The 17869-nt window shown below is 28.3% G+C and overlaps 1 long non-coding RNA gene across 1 annotated transcript in view; it reads right to left on the minus strand.

Annotated features, from left to right (window-relative positions):
* Nucleotides 1-696: 696 nt before the first annotated feature.
* Nucleotides 697-17869, minus strand: part of LOC142328166 (uncharacterized) — a 68888-nt gene continuing 51715 nt past the window's right edge. The window contains exon 3 of the long non-coding RNA XR_012757208.1: nt 697-821. This is a non-coding gene — a long non-coding RNA (uncharacterized LOC142328166). The remainder of the gene's footprint in view (nt 822-17869) is intronic.

The raw sequence follows: 17869 nt of genomic DNA on the forward strand, positions 1-17869 counted from the left end.
ATAATAAATATTCTCAAAGAAATTATTAAAAAAAAAACAAAAGCTGAAAACAAAGTTGTTATAGTTCCCTGCATTCATTTTTTGTTGTTATATAGTAGAAAAATTAATACATGAAAATTTAAAAAATAAACTACCCACTCCCAAAATCATATTCCAAGAAATTTTTTTAACTTGATGAAGAGAGAAAAAAATACACGTACATATATACGTACGAACATTACTCCCACATTTTGGCGTCCCTGGGTCATGACGTCAAGAAATGAAAAAAAACCATACCCCATTTTTTTATTGATTAACTTTCCTTGATTGATATTCCCCACTTTTTTTATTTATTACCCGTCCTTGATTGATTTTCCTTTCTGCAGCGTATTCCCTACTTTTTTGGGGCTCCCTGGGTCATCCTTAGGTTATTAAACGTCGAGAAATGCGACAAAAACCATACCTCATTTTTTGGCTGATTACCGCACTTTCCTTCTTGCAGCATAGATCTGTAGACATGATGCCAGGAAAGTAAAACTGTAAATAATAACGAAGATTTACGTAAAATTAGAAGTTGTGTACAGTAATACGCAACTTTTATTTATTTTTAAAATTTTTATACTTACTGTTTTATTTACATTTCTCTTTTCTTGCAGTTAGCGCTTTTTATATATATTTGAATGGTTCACGTGAAAATATAAATAAAGAAATAGTAGTTTAAAGAGATTTTTATATTAATGACAAAGATGATAAATAAGATATGCCTTTTTTATATTTAATTTTTTCTATTAATCTATACATCACATATACGTCCTGCTGGATCAAAGCTCTTTGCGGAAGGGCTAAAAATATAGAAAATGAATAAATGTACAGAAAGTGAGAAAATTAATTTTTTTAGACTAATTATTATATATAGTAAAGTAAAATAAGTTATGACAGGAAATCAGTTATGTAAGGAAATGGAGTGATGGTTTATGAAGGGGATTAACGATACAAACAACAATAGAATATTTGATTCAATAACTCAACCGGTCTTTGAATTCAAACTAGGATTATTTTACCAAAAAATGGAAAATATAACCTATATTTATACATATGTATTTGTACTAGAAGGGAACAGTTCAATAGTTATAGTAACATTGTATATTATTACTATTATTAACTGCTGATGACGCAATTCATCTCTATACATATAGATCAATGTAATTTGCATGTGTTGTGTTCAACGGGAACATTATTGAAGTACTTATTTTATTTATTAGAATTAACAGTCGCAGCTGGGAGAATAAGCTACCTATAGTAACGTTCCCACTAGAGACCTCTCCCCCAATCCAAGTAGATTATCTAATTTTTCTTATAACTGGAAATATCAACAGTTTATTTCATATGTATACATATTACGAAACTATTATTCACATATGTTATATGTTTATTATATATTTATATATAGAATATATAGAAAACAGTATTTTATATTTTCACAATATGTTTGTATTCTCATTTCGTGTTTTATTTATTTACACAGTAAAATTTTTTATAACACTTACCAGTAGTAACAAAGTAATATTACTTTTATAATAACAAACTTGTTTAACTGTTACAAAGATGTTACTTCTATATAAACATGTAAACGTACATCCGATGCAATTCTACTATTGTATTTCTTTCCCTATGTAATATAATACAGATAGTATACAATATATGTAATTTAAATATTTATATGTAATATAAATGTATTATATAAATGTAATATTTATATGTATTATATTTATATGTATTATATTTATATGTATTATATTTATATGTAATATATGTAATTTAAATTGAATTGTTTATTATAAAAAATATACATTTACAATTTATTTTATTTTAAAATATACATGCAATTTGCATAATAAATATTGCATCTTTAATTATATAGTCTATATCTGTGTGAACATAAGAAAAACATTTTAGAATTCTAGATAATACTCCTATTTAAACATTTACAAGTTAAAATTATCAACGTAGTAGAAAAACTTGATAAAAAAAGAATTTAATAAAAAATAAATTGATTAGAAAATCTAGCAGATTTGTTACTTAATTTTCGCAGCAAGCAATAAAATTACCAGTATTTAAATTTTAACTTAAATTTTTCCTTATTGAAGAATTTGAAAAAAATATTATTAAACTTATTGAAATAACATTCAATATACTAAGCGTGCCAAAAGAGAAGATATGCGATGTGCGGGTAACTGGCTCGAGTAACAATGATTCTCATGTTTGTAATAGTAATAATATTAATGATAAAAAATATTAATTACTTTATTAATAGGGTACTTTATTAATAGGGTACTTTATTAATAGGGGTTTTCACCGGATCTTAACGTTTTGACAACTAAGGAACCCAAAAAACTAAAAAAAAACGGATGAAAATTTTCGGAATTTTAATGTTCGACTATACATGTGTTCGGGATTGGCTTCTAAATCACCTTATATCTCCAGAACTACAAGACCGATTTTAACCAAACTTGGTCAGATTGCTTCTATATATGGGGCATTGATGTCATTAAATTTTGAACTTAAAAGATCAAGGGAGTGAGGCTATAGAGCAAGGTCACTTTCAGTATCTCGAGATTTCGCCTAATTAAGGTTATATTTTTCTTAGGCACATTTGTTAACAATGAAAAAATAACAATGAAATTACATTAGATTAGTTAGTACCGACCGTTGTCGCTAGTACCGCCTCACCCGCGCGAATGATAAATGCGGTATACGCGCGCGCTTTAGTTAGAACCATTGATTAAACAAACGATAAAATATTTTAAGCCATGTATCAGAAACAAATGTATTGTCGACTTTTTTTAAATAGAAACGAAAAGATTTACCTCACATTTTATATTATAAGAGTATATTTTTAATCAAAGAATTCTAAGCATGATACATAGATACGTAGGTGTGTGTGTGTGTGTGTGTGCGCGCGCGCGGATAAATATATATATATAATATAATTTACCTATGTGCGCGCGCGCGGATAAATATATATATAATATAATTTACCTAACCTGACGTCAACGGACTATTAACTCTATGTTCATATGAAATCGTTAGTATACAAGAAAAAAGAAATTAAGTAACTAAAAAAGAATTGCTAACAATTTTCAACGCACTGGAAATTATAAATAAACTATCGTAATACGGTAAAATAAGCCATTCAAGGAATTCTAAATCAAGCCGAATGCTGTGAACATTTTGAACAACTATTTTAATAGTAGTAATTTAGTAAAAGTTTCTAAATATTTATTCTAAATGATTGTGTTTCTAGATATTTTCTAATACTGAGGTGATTCTTGTTTTGGTTTAAAATTATAAGTTTGTTTTGGTTTAAAATTATAAGTTATTTTTCTGGGCTGATCATGAATTAATCAATTTAATTAATTTGTATTCATAGATATAAATTTTCTCAGAATCCTCTACAAAAATTTGTTGTTTATATTTTATTTTACGGTGCTTAGTTTTCAGTGTTTTACAATAATAATAAATAACAAAGATTCAGTTCTCGGACTTATTTAGATCAAATTCTATATGAGACTTTCAAATTTACCTCTTAATTTAAATTCTATGAATAATATCACCAAGGCTATGTTTAACTGTTGGAAATCAGAGAAAACGTTTTTGATAATTGTAACTTGGATCCATGTTTATATGGACTTATTTCTGTTTATTTTCACTTTTAGAACCGTTCATTCAAGAGATATTCTACATACAACTTTTTAATTATTTAGCTTTTATATGGCGTTTTAATAGAAACAGAAAAATTTTCTTACATTTCATACCACCGTAAATGAGCTTATTTTACCACCGTAAAAAGCTTGTTCTAATAAGCGAATTTGGAATATAAAACGAGCGTTTGGTTCGCTATAACGATCAAAGTATAAGCGGAAGTTAAAACTGTAGAATCAAAATTTTATTTTCCTCCAGGCGAACGAGATTGTACGGAAACCAAAATGTGACCAAATTCCAAAAACTAAGAATATGTATCTTTTTAGTGGCTTATAAAAAGTGCATCACGAAGTTCTTCCGGGACTTTCATAATCTATTCTACTCGTAAAAATAATGGAAAAAGTTCATATAAGCATATGTCCTAAAATGCTTCGTTACGGCTAGTGAAAGATTTTGCTCAGATTTTAGCTATCCCGGTGAAATGAGGTCGTACTGAAATTTTTAGGACGTTAATTAAGGAGGAGAATTAATGATTTCTTATGGTTTTCGACCTGGAATAAAATGTGTCTAAGAAGGAATATATGTAAACATATATATAATATTAAATGAAATGTTACCTCACTACAGGTTCCATTATATTACAAATTAATAAAATAAATAAGAAAAAAACCACACTAATGTGATTAAAATAATACTTGACAGGCAGTGTTGTTTGGAATTAATTAAATACATTTTTATAAAAAATTTTACTCTACATTAAAATTTTACTTTGTGTTGGATTTAATTAATATCACTGTTAATTATAAATAATTTTAGTTGTTCTATTACCCTGCAATTTTAAAACTGGAATACAGATCTAAGGTTTTATGGTTTATATCGTTTCTCTTTTTTCATTGTTTTCATAGATTCAGGTTTAATTTCCACATGAATATAATTTTCAATGACTAAATATATTAACAAAGGGGAACAGAAATATTCGCTGTCAGAAACGGTCCTTTTAACTATTGCTAGTTGGTGCTATTAGTGCATATACGATTGGAGAAAGGTTGCATTGCACACCTTTCAGTAAAGAAAAGGACGTTCTGTTATAAGTCAGAATAGATTTATATTTGAAACCCTGAAAAAGGAACTACAGGATAAAACAAAATTACTTTTATTAATCTGAAAAATATTGTACGCATAAATTACTCCAGACAACCTCTGGTAAGCCTTACCTTTACAGCTTTTAATCAAGTAGTATTTTACAACGTAATTTTTCGTATCGTTACATTCTGATACATTGACTAAATCATGTTCTGTAAGGGCTTGCTGAATTTAACATTAGCTTAAATTATTTTATTTAATTAGCATTATATAACTAAAGTGCAACTATAATCGAGAAAGACAATTTTGGATCATTGTAATTTTATTCCATTAATTCTATCCGTGTATTTCTCTATGTCGGAATACCCCGAAACTAAATGAGCTTATTTTAACCGGACGTAGAAATTTACAAATTAACACTCAATTTTTTTACTCGTTTTAGGAAGCAATTTACAAAGCAAAAATTACAAAAGTATAAAGTTAAACCCACATCCTCTTGGGTGAAATTGTTCCTAATTTACATGCTCAGGATTCATCTTTAAAACATTTGAAATTACCAAAATAAATTTGAAACAATCTGTATTGGGAATTTAGCTTTTTCACTTAAACTCAAGAGTTTCATCTGCCATTTAGTGAAATTATTTTATTTATTTATTCGCTTGCCGTGAATGGATAAGAAAAATTTCGGGACAATAATAAAAAAATAGTTGAATGAATGTTTTTTTAATTTTGTCTGTAAGAATCTGGAAATAGGTACCCGGAAGAACACCGGATAGTTCAGCAAAACTATTTGTAAAAACTCCCCGCACCCTCGATGTTATAAATTTCCAATACGTATAATTTTCTAAAATGTAGGAAAAGAAATGTTGAATGTAACCTTTTGTTTATTGTTTATAGGCATAAGTGTGTTAGCCCATAAGTGTGAAATTGTATGTAATAACTTGTGTATTACAGGAATTGACAACTTTTTGAAAACACCGAATGACCTTTTTTATTTCAATTCGGTTTTTTGAAAAAAATAATAACTTCGGTTATAATGTTATTTATTTCGGTTGGAATTATCATTATTGTTTTATTCAATGAATGATAATTGAAATAAAAATAAATATAAGAAAAGTGGATAATTTTTATTTTAGTGACACTATTTCGCGTCGCGTCGCGTCGTACTCGTTGACGAGTAAGGGTTTGTTGTACAATTACGACTAACACCACGTGTGGTAGAATGTGATGCGCTACATTTAGTATATGTCACTCTTAACGGTATGTGACAAGAATGTACACTTTTTTTGTAAACATGAAGTGTTCCCTTTGTATCATCAAACTGACTCAAAAATTGTTGCTGTCCGCTTTTCACGATAAGATGGAATTCTTAGGGAATGATTGCGTTAAGAAAAGACAAGTAATCTTATTTCTTTACAGACCGACCGTAACTTAGGTAGTTTAAGTGACTGACATCCGAATTATAGTACAACACCTCACTTCTTAAACATATGAAGACAAAATTCTAAAGCTAGTTTCCTCTTTTCAATTCCTTTTAGTCATAGCTACCCTGTAAAAATAGGAACTTAATAAATTAGTATGTCTTTCTCTCTCACTTCTATTTTTTCATTAATCTATATATCAAGAAATTTAAAAATTCGTTTTTGTAAGAAACGTCTGTTAATGTACTGTAGCCGGCAATAAGCGTGCCACTCAATTTTATTTTAACACCCGGCACTTACTTTACACAATTTCAGCTGCGAAGCAATTCTTTGGTTGCATAAACTGCATAAATTAAGTAATGCCGGATAACCAATTACTAATAATCACTTCCTTTATTTACCTTCAAAATTTATATTTCATAAATTAAACATTGCATTTATGTTTTTAGTTAAGTTCACATTTATTCACATGTTAAATATGTGTCAAATACATTTCAATTGTGTCAAAATGATCTCATGTTATCTACACCTACGCGTTACCATATATATCAAATAAGTTAGAAAATTATCCAAATTAATAGAAAACTTTGTAATGCAATTCATTAGGTCAACAACCAAACAAAAACAAAATCAGAAAACCTCGACGTTTCGTCCAAGATGTAGGATTTTATCAAAACAAATCACAAAAATAATTTTTTTATATTTGTCTAACGAAGTAATAAAGCTTAGTTATTATATATATATATATATATATATATATATGTGTGAGTGTGTGTGTGTGTGTGTGTGTTTTCATTCCTTAATTTACAAAAGAACGATTCCTTAATTTTTGCAAAAGAACGATTATACATCGTAGGTTTAGTATAAGAAAAAAAAAATTTTAAACTACAAAACAATGGAATTACGATAATAAATGGAACGTGTAATTTAAAAAGTATATTTCATTAAAATAAGACAGACTATTTTATAACTTGAATTCAAATATAATACCTTTCCTGGCTCGAATTCAGTTTATCAAATTAATTTTTTTACTTGTAAATTTAACTCATTGTAAATTATCGGCTTGTATTTAATTTTTTTCACGCTTAAAATTTATTGAAGATGATTAAGATAACTGTTTATTTTTGTACCCAAGAGACAGTTTTGACTAGGAGCGTTTCGTTTAAGCCGTTATGATACTATTCTCATAGCAATCTATTTTAGATATTGTTTCAAAATTATTCACTTTTTATATCATAGCAATCTATTTTAGATATTGTTTCAAAATTATTCACTTTTTATAAACAAATTTTCCTCAATGAAAGATTCTTATTTTGAATAATGAAAAATCATTTTTTTTTTACCCTACTCTATTTCTTGTTCAACTTTTGTTGTACCTTGCATCAATAGTTAAAAAGTATTGGTGACACCAATACTTGTAACAAGCCACTCTGGATAACTTTGCATGAATAGTTTAACAGAGATTGGCGTTACCATAGCAACAAGACACTCCCACCTCTGTTATAAAGGCAACAATGGCAAATCACCAAATTATTTATAATCTTATTCAAAATAATATTTAATTATTAAACAGGATAATTTGTAGACGTACTAGATAGAAATCAATGTGGGTTGAATAAGAGTGCGGAAACAAGAGAATCATAATTTTGAGATTGATTTGGGATAGTAGGCTTAAACAAATATGATCACATGAAGTGTTTGGAACGATGAAATTGAAATAAAGTTAATAAATGATATTTTAAGAAAAACTACGATTGAATTTAAAAAGAAAGTAATTTGTAATAAATAACAGAAACAGTTGCGCGAAGATATAAGGAAAGCCGTATTTATTATTAAAAATAACCGAAAAGTTTCTCGTTATTAAAAATTTCCTTACTGCTTTTAAATAAACATTTATAAGGGGAAATAATATTTTGAAAGAAAGCTTAATAGCTATGTGCTAATTATCCAAAATAAAAGACCAATATGTTAAGAATCATTGATCATAATGTTCTTATTTTCTGAGCTGAAAATGAGTTAAAAGAAATAATCTGTGATACAAATACACTGATAAGAGAGAAATTAAATTTTATAGTGAATAAGAAAAGAGAATAATGATACGTGGCGGAAAGGAAAATAATGGAATATGAGGTGTATAAAATATACACCTCGCTGAATACCATGAGGTATTCAGAGATTTTTTTTGTTGATATTCCAGTCAAAATTTTGCAGTTGTTTCCGAACCAACAATAACGTTTTCATTAAACCGTACTCCATTGAACTATATATCTAATAAATAAATAAATAAAAAAAAACAATCTTGTTTTTTAAAAACAAGAAGTTTTTAAAAACAAGAACTAAAAAAAACAAACAAGTTCACTTGTCAGCAAGTATCAAACCATTCTACAACACCGGAGGTTGCAAAAAAAAACAGAATTTTTTTTAAAATTAGTTCCAGATACAGTAAAAAATAATGTTTTTTAATTAAAGATGAAGGGGCACATCATTTTACAGCCAACAATTCTGTCTGCTCATGACGGGTTATATTTCATACTTTTGATCAGTGAAGATGAAAAATCGATTGTTTTCTTGTAAAGATAACAACTAGCAGACCTGGCAATGCTTCGCATATGAGTATATACGAATATATAGATTAAATGAACACAATTGAAAGTTTGATAAAACATTAACAAAATGAACATTACGGGACCTCTCAAAATTAAACCTTTCCGTTTTTCCCTTTTTCCTTTCTTCTTTTTTCCCTTTTCCTTTTCCCATTTTTTCATTTTCATTTTTACCATATTCCCTTTACATTCCCCCATTTCCCCCTTTCCAACTCCTTCCCCGTTTCTCTTTCTGTTATTTCTCTTTAACTTTCCTCTTTACCCCCCTTTTCCCTGTTTTCTCCTTTTTATTTTATCCATTTTCCCCTTTTCTAACCTTTTTCAATTTTTCCCTTTCACCCTCTTTCCTCGCGCGTAAATCGGTCCAGTAGTTTTTTTAGTCTATAGCGGACACATATATCGGAAACACTGAAATGGAATCGTAAAATATTCAGTACAATGCATGTTGCTTTTACGTCCAACAGATAGGGCTGTTTTTCAAAAAGGCATGTTTTTACCTGTCACAGCTGTGACATCTGTATAATGGTAGGTATGTAAAAACACGCGCGTATTCGAATGCAACGTTGTGTCAAACTTTTAAAGCAATCGGTGAAGAACTTTCGGAAATCTAAAAAAATAAGAAGATAAAGTAAATATTTAAATGGAAAGATTTGTCATACCCGTAAAATGGACCATGCTATAAATTTAAAAATGAAACAAAATCAATTAAAATTATCATAAAATTTCAAGCATTAATCAGATAAACTCAATTCTTGAAGCATACGAGATATTGAAATAATTGGGACAAAGTTACAGTATATTTTCTCTCTAATTGGATCATACATGACCACAACATTTTAAATTTAATTTTACTGAATGGAAGACCTCACTAGGACTAAATTATTATCACAGAAAGACTATAGTCAAAAAACATTTACAATATAAATGAATCAATAAAATATTTACATAAATTTTTAGAAGTATACCAGAAACAATAATTCGCTACTTCTATGATATTACCAAAATACTACTTATTCGTAACTTTTTAAGTATTCTGTAGAAAATAAAATGAAAAATATAGGTCTAACACTCTCTAATCCAATAACTATATTGTGTAAATGTTTAAAATTTTAATAGGTTTAACTTGAAGTATAAATGTTCGTTTACCAGGTAACAGCGTACATTGTTTTTGAAAACATTGTTAAAATTAGTTTAATGAATTGAAAACATAGCAACCAAAATAATTGAAGTCGGCAAGTCTACTATTAGTTCTATTCTTACCAAAAACATAAGAACTTATCTCTTATAGGGGAAAGTTTAGGGGAATTTTGCTGCAAATTGCCTCGAGTAAGAAAAGCAGAAATATACACACATACAAAATGAATACTAAACCAAAAATAATAACACCCGAGTTAGAAGGAGCACTACATTCAATTCACCCTCATCTCTCTCGAAAACATTGTGCATCTAGCGTTTATTCTCACACCTCATTACATGGGTTGCATTGAGCTCTTTGCATTCATCTACTTTTATTACAACCCATCTTAAAATTGCTAAAATAACCGGAAATATTTTGAGGTTTTTTTTAGCCTGCAGTTAAGTTTTCTGATTGCAATTTTCTTCTTTCGCGGTAAGTAGACTATTTACGAAGCTATTTTTATTATAGTGATTTTATGCATCAAATATCATTCCTTTGTTCATCTCATAAACCAGGTCGTGCTTGTTTTATTTAAATAAAAGTTTAACTTTTATAAAACAGACTATGTAAATTTTTTTAAAATAAAACTTACGTAAAGGTAATATTTAAATAACTTTGAAAAAAATGTTTTTCAATTTATTCTAAATATTAAAAACAAAATGTTTGATTCAAAGGAGAAGGTAGAGGACAAAATATAAAAAGAGAATAAGAAATAACTTGAAAATTACAATTTGTTTTAAATTATAGCACGCTATTCCTCAAAAAACATTTCCAATGTTGAAAAAGCAGAAGTCAGACTTATTTACAAAAATCTTTTACAAAACTGCACTGCGACAAAAGCTATGATTTTGATGTGATAATATAATATGATTATATAATAATGATATTGTCGCAATATAACAGTACTTTACACCGAATTAGAATATCTCAATAAATTGTTAGGAATGATATATTTAATACTGAACAATTAATTAGAAGCGTCGTTGGTTTAGGGGAGTCGGATGAATTTTATTGCAATGTTCACCTACTCGAAATATCTGGCGCCTCGAGTTGAAATGTTCAATTATTTACGTTTTCGTCTTTATCATGTCTTTTTTTTTTGAAATCATGGTAATCATAAGTCTTTTTCATGAAATTATGGTAATCGCATGAAGAAAATGAAATATATTTAGAAATTTTAATGTAAGTAACTGATTAAGTGCCCCATTTTCTAATCCAAAATTAGTAAAATTCAGTTCTCGGGTAGCATTTTTAATATTTGTAAAAAAAGTCACAGAAATGTATTTTTACTTTTAATACACGGCTAATAATGAGATTTTTTCATTTAAGGATAAAAATCAAGAAAAATTTTATAATTTGAAAGTACATCGTTCTACAGTTCACAATTCATTAAAAAATAAAATTTTCATTCTTTTCCTCAAGTGACAATTGGTTTTGTAATGTTCGTATTCAGAGCCTGTTGATTAGATGTATACAAATTATGAGAAAGTTATTTTTATTGAAGTTAGTGATTTTACCAGTACATCAATTAAACTGGAAAATTTACTAGAGTAAATACTTCAGAAGGTCTCAATATTCATTATTATTATAATGAATATTATTTCATAATATTCATTATGAAATAATGAGTTTACTATGGTTAGTAAACATACTGTTTTCAGAATGTATTACAAAATTATTGACACTGAGAACGTTAATATTACAAACGAGTTAGTAAATTTAAATTCATAGTGTAAAACTGCACTCAGGAGCAAAGAATCTGTGTCAAAAATTTGGAGGATCAGACGGGGAAGAACCGCCAGGACAACATTGCCATAAAGCCATAAAGCATTGTATATTTACTTGAGACCAGTAATATTACTTTTGGACATTTTATAATGTAGAAACCAAAAAATTTTGGTGCCTACTCACTTAAATATAAAATTCGATCACAACGTTTAATAAATAGTCTTAGGTATTAATTAAGTACTGAGTTACTAAATCAAGAAATTTTTCTGTAATAGTATTAGTTGAATATATTAAGTATAATAAAGTAGTATTTTAAATCTGAGATATGTTGGGACATAAGAATGAACTAAAATAAAATTTAATAAATATGAAAAATAATTTCCAGTAATTGATATGATTCTGTTTATGAAATAATATAATAAAATAGTGACAAGTTCAGGTGGTGTAAATTATAACTTCACGTTTTATATTTGCTCTATAAATGATTTACCGATTGAAAATGTTGATGAAGAAAATATCATGATACTGATACGGTATTTTTCATCTAAATCTTATTAAAATTTTCAAAGGCTGAACGCCAGATATTTACGAGAGCGCACTGCAATAAAACTTTTTAGACTGCGCTGCGCCAACAACCCTGTCAGTAGTCATTCAATATTAAATATATCACTTCTACAAATTTACTGACATTCTGTTTCGGAGTAAATTAATGGCTTACTACGATGATATTATTTTTTGTTGCAGTGCAGTTTTGTAGAAGATACTAAATCTGGCTTCCTCCTTTATGACACTGAAAATATTTTTCAGGAGTGATATCAGTGCTTTTTGTTCAACAATGTTTATCATCAAATTGCATGAAATTCAATAAGTTAATAAGAGAGCGAGAACTGATTTCACATCGTTTTCAATCGGATAAAACAGATTTGGTAAGGTTAGTTATAAAAAAAAAACCACGAAAAATCATATTATTATCGTTTGTTTTTTTTTCATAAAATTATATGTATTTTACAATAAATAATATAATCGAATATTTTATTATAAATTTAAAAATAATTGATAAGGTATGTATGTATTTTTAATAATATTTTTACTCTGTTTTTTTTTTTATGTTATATTTACTTATTAATTTGTATCATTTTTACTTAAGCATAATATATAAATACGGACGAATATAAGAACATAATGCCAACTGCTGACAAAATTGTGAAACCCACGGCCTCTAATGATCAGAAAAAAAGTTTTCGGACTTAATTTGAGAATATCTATATAAATAAAAATGTAAAGGTTGGTTTCGAAAGGGTAAAGGAGAAAAAAGTAAAGGGGAAAGAGAAAAGGGTAAAAGGAAATAAGGGAAAGATAAATGAGAGAATGAAACGTAAGGAGGAAAGAAGGGGAAATTTGGGGAAAGGGAATATGACAACAATGAAAACGAGGAAAAGAAAAGGGGGAAAGGAGAGGGGAAAAGGGAAAGAGGTGAAAATGAAAGGTTAAATTTTGTGAAATTACGTAATGTTCATTTTGTTAATGTTTTATCAAACTATCAATTCTGTTCATTTAATCTATAGATTTGTTATATATATATATATATATATATATATATATACTCAAATCTAGCAATAGCGAACCATTGCCGGGTCTGTTAGTAAATTTATAAAAAACACAATTAATTTACATTTGTCATATTTCTTAAATTCTTCTCACTAAATAAAACGAAAAACTTGCCTCTTAAATATAAATATTACAAAACAAATGACTAAAAATATTAAAGAAATTATACATCTTTTTTTTTTTTGCAACATTAATTTATTGTAATCAAATTAGATGTATATTAACTAAACAGTTGTTAAAAAGTAAATAAATCATACAAAATGGTTTATTATTTATTTTAAAACTTGTAATGGTTTAGTGTTATTTTTATGAGTTAAAAAGGTAGTTAAATACCAACAGTTAAAATGATTACGTCAGGAATGTTTTGTTGGAATGAAAAAAAAATAATGGGTTAGAACACTTAAAATATAATCACTACTTTAGCTGTCTTAAAGAACGAGTGTAAATCATATGGATAAACGCTATTTAAAAAGCGAATTAAAAAAAAAATCACACAAAAAATAAGTTAACCTAACTTAGAATAACAAGTTTTATATTCATACACCTATCTATCAAGTTTAATTTCAATGGTTGACATTAAAACTGTTGTTTACACCGCCATAAACAACGCGTGCCAGTTCACGCTTGTTAAAATATTTGTCTGGTTAAGTCTACGATCAATCTAATAAATGCAGTGCGTCTATAAGTGGATTTTAAAATATGTGGCTTTCATACGTACTTAATCTACAACAGAACAGAACTTTTGTAGGAAGCGGTCTTTTAAAGATATTGACATAAATTGCTGCCTCTATTTCGGTCTTGTGACATTTCTTACTGAGAAATTGGAAGGGTAGTTAGTTTATTAGGGGAGTTTCTAGCTAGGCGTTCATGCAAGAATACAAAAATCTAATGCAGACCACACCATATACAATGTCAAACAATACCACCCAAAGAAGATAAAATCGGAACTCTGTATAATGCAGTATGAAAACTTCTTTATAAAATTCCCCTTCCGATAATTGTTACACGCAGTAAAAATTTGCTGTAGAAGTAAGTTTATGATGAAATGAAAAACACTGTATTGAATTTACAAAATATATTTGAACGTGATAGTAATTCTCGCTGAAAAATAATGGAAATTTCATTGTACGTATTTTTTAAACCAAATAACCTTTTAAACCACCTTCCATCGATTAATTTTATATACGACCAATTAACATCGATTAACTAACTGTAAGACCACCAACTAAGTAAAGAAGATTATTTTATATTAAGACTTTATATATTACATTATCGTAGAATAAGCTAAATCTTGACCGTCATGAATTCTGTATGTTAGATTAGAATATATGTAACACGCATTTAATTTTTTTACAAAGTTACAAAAGTTATTGCATTATGTAGTGGTCAGAGGTAAACACATTATCTTTTTTATTTTAAAGAATTAGGATTTCACCTTTGAGAAATTTACAAGCACATAAATGATCAATCCAGTTTTTTTATTGGTAGGGGCAATAAAACGTTAATCTTAGACCATAGGGGGACTAAAACAAGAGGAATTACTAAGACGTAAGTATAGAAAAACCTAAAAGCACTCTTCTTTTTCATATTTGTTTTTTAAAAATCCTTATTTTTTTCTTAAGACTGTTCTTTAATTTGCTTTTGAATGATATTATTATTATTATTATTATTGTAACCATGATTAAGGTTACTTTTTGTTCTTTTTATTTAATCTCCATTTAATTAAATATGTAAGAGATTTTCTTTCTAAATTTTAATCTTTTAAATTATTATTTATTCTCTAATATTAACATTCACATTAGTATTTTTTATTAATTATATAATATCTATTATTAATTCTAATTAGTAGATTATTTTATTAAAGTTAATTAAAAAAATTTAATTGCAATTGAATAGCTAATAGTTTTTGTTCATATTTGCATAAAGCCCACCGGGATGTTCTATTAACTTGTCTCAAATTAGTTGTTTAACAGCTGAAAGTATCTGAATACTAGACAGTGGATACCGGTGTACTTTGGTGGTTGGTGTTCAATTAACCATACGTCTCAGGAATGGTCGGACTAAGTCTGTACAAGACTATACCTCCTCATTTATATGTCATACATATCATCCTCATTTAATTGGACCATGGAGGGTTGCTTACTGTTCAGATTGTATCGTACACATTAGGAAAATAACTAAATTTTTGTTTTAGTTTAAAATTTAAACTTCCGTAGTTAAAATCATCATTTAAACAATTTTTTTTTTCATACAACTGAAATTTTTCCTCCAGTAAAATTCTATAAAATTGGTTCTTGTGACACATTGTGCAGTAGAAATTAAAAATTTGAGATTTATATATTACAGAACCTGAATAAATTTTTTTATTACAAACTTTTTGGAGAGATGGGCTTAGTAAATAAGTTCATATTGTCATAATATTGATGACTAGAAATGTAGCAGTTAAATTCAAAGTTAGAGCTAAGCTACCGTTTTTCAAGTTGGCGAAAAAATTACGTAGAGTAATGACATTTGTATATTTACAATAGGATATATTTATCTAGTTTTGGGCACATAGAAAGACAAGATTTAAATCCTTTCCTGTTAATATGTTTTTAATCAAACTCTAATTCGTAATTCTAAGGGCTTAAACGATTACACCCATTACTTATTTTATTTAAATCAAGATTTTAAGGAAATATTTTAACCTAGTACATAAAACGCTTTCCTAATAAATAGATTAAGTCTGATTTGAACAAAAAAAACATGTAGATTGTTGTCTTAATACAAATAATGAGACAGATTATGGAAAAAATGCAAAGTTCAATCTATATAAAAAATACAAAAAAATGTTCTGATGAATTAATATATAGATTGGTTAATTAACTAATATAAAATACATTGACTGCGCCAAAGATGATTTTTTGAAAAATTTCCTCTTATTAATAATAAGACGATTTTTCATCAAATTTTAAAGCTCAATATTAGATTTATCAGCAGGCGTTCTATTTTAGATAATAAAAGAAATAACTACTGCTGAACATCTGCCAAGATAATCTACAAGTATGTTACCGGATATCATCTTCTACAGAAGTCCGCTAATAATCGGGTTACATCTCTTACATCCCTCGATATAAGCTAACCGTAGTCACCCCCAATGTCCTCTCAACACTATAATCTTGTTCCGCAATAAGGATGCTGCTTGCCCACTTCATCTCCAAAAATCGTATTATTAAATATTGGTCCAGATTCAATCTTCATCTACCCCTACTAAAGTTACTTGTTTCCTTTTTCCTTTACATTTCCTTTATAGAAAAGGAAATTTTTTATTTGTATAAATTCCTTATAAAGATAAAATGTGTTTTTAAAATTGAATCACTTTAAATCTTAAGAAGTAACCCCTTAAACAAAAAAAATATTTTATTCATAAAAGTGCTGACTTAATTAACAAACATTTCAAAGTAGAATAAGCTGATGTGCACACATGTAATGAACAATATAAAAAAATATCTGAAAAGATGAAAAAAAGTACAAAAAATGTTCAAAGTTGAGTATAGAACTAAAAAACCTGTTTTAACTTTCTATTAATATTTTTTTTTAAATTTGGATATTACCTGTGCTTCATTAGAACATATTTTGGTACTTTAACAGAAATTGTATTCTAAAAAAATAATTTACAAGAGCCTTTATATCAAAGATCCTAAAATTGTTTTTGAAGACTGCATTGGTCGCACATAAATTTAGCTGCAAGAATAATAAGATTATTAAGAATTCTTGATGACTTAATCCTAGCATCTAATTATTGATGCAAGCTAATTGTTGCATATGGGGCTAACAACTGATCGTACTACAAGTAATCCACCCCACCTTAAATACTGTGTCTTGGCAATGATCATCATGAAATAATTTGATTATTAACACTAGATTTTTGATCTGGAAGGAGCAGTCTTCAAAAAATTTCAATTTCTTCGTTTAAAGTAGTAATTGCAATTCAAGGAAAAACTTGACCTTTGATCCCGTGTCGCCACACCACCTATAGGTCACCTTCGCCATCACCATTACCACCACCACCAAGTAAAAGCGTCGCCTTGTCACCACCCATCAGCCATCGTCTCCAGGCTCCTCCACTTTTCCTTAGAGCGTAATTTAAGGCATATTTACCACGATCATGTAACACCGGACATGACGTTTAACGTCAAACGTCACGCAAAAGACAAACAGCCACTGCTACTTTTACTTCTAACGTCTACTTTACAGAATTTGTTACTGATTAAAAAAGCGCAAACGCTAGTCCGCACGCTTTTGAAAAGCCCGTGCGCTAGCCTGCAAAACCCTCTTCGCTTGCCTGTACGATTTTGGAAAAGCCTGGGCGCTAGCAAGCCTGCTAGTCTGTACGCTTCCGTTGGTGGGTCCACTTACGTTTCTATTTGTGCTAGCGGATCCGCTTTTTTCACACTTAGATTTTTTTCACGTGCAAGGAGCACGTATCACATATTCTAAGCACTCAGATTTGGAAAACAGGGCTGAAGAGTACAGAATATTGGCAGAAAGACCTTGGGAGAGAGTAAAGTCATTCAACGCTAGTGTTG

This window comes from Lycorma delicatula, chromosome 7, assembly GCF_047948215.1.
Source record: "Lycorma delicatula isolate Av1 chromosome 7, ASM4794821v1, whole genome shotgun sequence".
Taxonomy (NCBI): Eukaryota; Metazoa; Arthropoda; class Insecta; order Hemiptera; family Fulgoridae; genus Lycorma; species Lycorma delicatula.